Source organism: Herpailurus yagouaroundi, unplaced genomic scaffold, assembly GCF_014898765.1.
Source record: "Herpailurus yagouaroundi ecotype Mexico unplaced genomic scaffold, PumYag 188, whole genome shotgun sequence".
Taxonomy (NCBI): Eukaryota; Metazoa; Chordata; class Mammalia; order Carnivora; family Felidae; genus Herpailurus; species Herpailurus yagouaroundi.
In genome coordinates this window covers 12045852-12050178 of record NW_024412419.1, presented here as the reverse complement: position 1 = coordinate 12050178, position 4327 = coordinate 12045852, and positions in this window count along the sequence as shown.

The following is a 4327-nucleotide window of genomic DNA, read 5'->3' as shown; positions in this document are numbered from 1 at the left end:
TTTTTTTTTTTTTTCTCAACGTTTTTATTTATTTATGGGACAGACAGAGACAGAGCATGAACGGGGGAAGGGCAGAGAGAGAGGGAGACACAGAATCGGAAGCAGGCTCCAGGCTCCGAGCCATCAGCCCAGAGCCTGACGCGGGGCTCGAACTCACGGACCGTGAGATCGTGACCTGGCTGAAGTCGGACGCTTAACCGACTGCGCCACCCAGGCGCCCCCCCAAAAAAAAAAGTTTTAAGAAGACTCTTATTAAAGACAATTTGGGAACTTTCTCCGAGTGAATGCATCCTCTCTCCACCCATAGCTCTTCCTCATCACCCCACTCACTCCAATGAGAACAGAGGAGCCGCCCTAGGCCCCGGACCTCCCTTGCCCATGTCACTGAGCCCAGCTGAGGATCCCTGCTCGGTCACTTCACACCTGGACTGGGGCAGTCCCTAACCTCCCTCCAGTCCTGTCTTCCCTCTCTGAAGCCATTCTCCGCAGAACTGTCGGCATCATCTTTTCAAAACATGAAGCTGAAAGTGTCTCACCCTTTTGCTAAAACCACCTCGTGGCTCCCACTGCCAGGGAACAGAGGCTCCCGCGGCCCCCAGTGGCCCCCAGCGGCCCCCCCAGCAGCCCAGCCCTCCCTCCTGCCCCCCACTCTGTTCCACAGCCGCTGTTGGGGGCGTGGGTGTCACTGCTTCGCCTTCAAGCTCACCCCACACACACCTCCTGTGTGAAGCCTTTCCAGATCCTGCCAGATCATATCGTCTGCCCGCCTCCGGCCAGAGCACAGGTGGAGAGAAAGGGACGTAGGAATTGAGACTGAGAGATGTAAAGGGTCCAAGCGGCCAGAGTGCGGGGCACAGCGAGGTCACGGTGGGATGTGAACGGGGAAGAAAAGGCAGCCTGGGTTGGAAAGGGCATTAACACCAGCTGTGGAAGCTGGCCTTTATTCTGTAGGAATGGGAAAGAAATCTGGATAAAAGTTGCTTTACCTCAAGGAAGAGGCCCGGACAGCCTGGTGGGGGAGGCGGGGAGGGAGTGGAGGCTGTTATTTTTTTTTTTCTTGTTTGTTTTTTACTGTGTATTCTGGAAACTGTCTAAAACGTTTCAAAATAGGGAAAATAGAATAATGAAGCCTCATAAATATTCAGGGATTAATTGAATCTGGAACATTCTATTCAATCAAGAGGGAACAGGGGGAGCTTCAAACTGACATATTCCAATAATAACCACCGACGCCCAGGCACCTCTACCTTCCCTCCAAGGCCTCCGCACTCCTGACTCACACCTTCTCACGGGCTCCCACCTTATTCAGGAAATTGCTGCCCAGAGAGAGAGGAGGCAGCCGCACCCCTCGCCCTAGTGTGGGCCCACTGTCTGCCCAGAAGGCCTCCCAGCCCAACTGGTAAGACCGACAGGAGCACACTTTCCTTCCGTCTGATCATGTAAGGTGTTCGATGCCGGAAGAGACAGGTGCTGGGCATACAAGCACAGTGGGCAGCACAGTGCATGAGAGCAATGGCAGGTGCCGGAGAGAGGGGCGGGTGGGCTGGACAGATAGACTCCGGCGCCCTGCCGTGAGCCTGGAGGCCTCGGGCAGCCACGCTGGGCTCCCGGGAAAGAGTGGCAGGCTCAGACTGTGGTTCGGGAAGAGCAGGGTGGCAGCGCGGAGGCCACGAGCCTGGAGCCTGGAGTCAGGCCATCTTGACGACTGCCTACGCTAGAAGGATGTCGCTGTGGCAGAGGGCAGGTGAGGAGGTGTGTGCAGGAGGTAAGGAGAGGAACTCCACAGGCCTTCCTTGGTGACCGCGGCCAAGGGGGCAGTCAGAGACGGCACCGGCTCCCTCCCCAGGAAACCTCCGGACTCAAGCCCCCACCCCCTCGGTGCTCCATTAATGCTAACCCCCCGGCACCTGCCATTTGCTGGCCTGACACTGGCCAGGCCTCCTCGGGCACCTTTCATGTGACATTCCTCCCTCTTTGGCTTTCACAGGACCAGGGGTTACTGCCCGTGGTGCTAGGAGATGAGAAGCAGGCCCCGGGGCGGGGGGGAGTGGGTCTGCTGGGACCCCCAGCTTCCCTGGGGCAGGAACCACAGCTCTGGTTCCCATAGAATTCAGTGTTGCTGGAGCTGGACGGGAGGTGTGAAGTCCACAGAGGGGGGTCATTTGTGCAGCCACCTCCACGTGGGGGCCCGGAAAAGGCTGAAACACTGCCTGCCAAATCAGTAGCCACAGTGTGTCACCAAAAGGCCAGGAGAAGGTCTTCTGACAGCACCCAAGCTTTTCCGAGGAACCCAGAAGGGGCACCGACAGTTGTCGGCTGTGGGTGGCATTGCCCGAACCCCTTCGAGGAGGACGTGCGCCACGTCTGCGGGGTGTGTTTAATAAAACCCTTTGGTCTCCAGCCTCTCAAGACAATGAGAGAATGAAGCATTAGGGATCACTACTGGTGCTATTATTTTAGGGGGGAGATTATTCGGAAGGTTATTAGTCATTTTAGGCATAAATCTCTTACAGCCAAGCTAACCCAAGAGGCAGGGAGAGAAGAGGGAATTGGGGGTCAGGGAGGGCCAAATTCGAGTCCTGAGGCTGACGCTGTCCATCCAAGTGACCTTGGCTTAGTCACGGAATCTCTAAGTCCTCGGGCGGCAGAGACAACGTATGCCTATCACGCTGGGGTTTGTGAGCTTTAAAAGAGGCAATGGTTGTGAAATCCTTTCGTGGGGAGCTGGTGGGGGGAAGGGCACTAGCATCCCCTAGGTGTCAACCACCCATCAGCTATCCCTGTCGATCTCCCAACAACAGCGCGAGGTAACTCTCTTCGTCCCCCTGTTGCAAATGGTGGTATGTAACTTATCTCACATCACACAGCCCAGAGGTGGCTGCAAGTTTTGAGTCTGGGCTCAGTTACTCTCCACCATGTCACAGATGGTGTGCAAGTGCTAAATTACTGCAGGGACCCCCATCCAAAGCTTGGCCCCCGAAGAATCCCACAGGGCGGGCTGAAGCCTGTGAGACCTCGGCATCTGGGTTCCCAGGGTGTGTGAGACACACACACCTCACACCCAAGAGGCAGCAGGGAGGACCCGATGGCGGTGTTGGATGTCTGTGGGAATTGTCAAGTTCGCTGGTCATTTGGAACCGTGTCTCTTTGAGGGCTGATTTACGTGCGGTGGTACTCTCGAGGCTGGCCTGTTTGATCTCCGGCCTAAGAGCTGAGTGCATTAGTGTGGCCATCCCGTCCCCTTCCCAAGGGGCTCCCATCACCAGCTGTGCCTAGCTTGGCCCAGGAGGGCCAGACAAAGAGACGGGGCCAGGCGTAGAGGCCTGGTGGGCGGCAGAAGGCGAGGAGCTGGGAGGGGGAAGGACGTTCTTCAGTAGGATTTCCAGGGAGGCAGGGCAGGATGGCAGAAAGAACAGGAGCTCAGAGTCAGAGATCCAAGAATTCTAACCCCACGTGCAGACTTACCAGGTGAGAGTCTCTGGGGGCATTTCTCGACAGTTCTTTGAGCCTCCGTTTCCCTATTTGTAAGATGGAGGTGGCATGGCCTACTTCCGTAATGAGTCTAGAGCCCCTGCTTTAGGGAAGGCACTCAATAAAATGTATCTGTCGTTATTATTTAATCAGAAAACTAGCCCTGTGACAAAAGCCCTATTGCCAATCATTGGCCCCAAATTCTAGCCTGGCTTAGTTGAATGAAAGGGAGGTTCACGGGGCTTATTTTTTTTTTTGTCCGAGGTGGCCAGGCAGCACATCCTGCCGCCGAGCACCAAGCTAGGGCTGGAGAACTGACTTTTGATTCCAACTCTGCCTTGGACCTGCTGTGCACCTGAACCCTCTGAGCCGAGCCACGTGGCAGGCAGGTGGGCAAGGACTTAGATGAAGTTCCCGCAACTTCAGGCGGCAGACAGGCTTATCAGGACTCCAGAGAGCTGGAAGAGATACTGCCTGGGAAGTTAGTCTTCTTTAAAAGAGAGAAAAAGCAAAAGTGTAGAAGCAGTGGTAAGGCGGGTGCCACAAAGCTCCCACAAATGGTCAAATCAGGGCCTACGGTATCGGGTGAGAGACACATGGGGCACATGAAGAAGGCCCCCATCACTGCGAGAGGGACTTGCTCCCCTCTGCCTCCTCCTGGGCCAGGCACACCTGCACTGGTCCCAACACACCAGTGTACATCGATCCTCAACCATCTCTGTTGGTTCATTCATAGCCCAGTTTTGTGTCATGATCCAGGTCTGCCCTTAAGTCCCTGCAGCCCAGGGGTGGTAGGGCCGGACGATCCCTCCTGGCCCTTCCAGGTTGGCTATTCCAGCTTCCTGCACCTTACCAG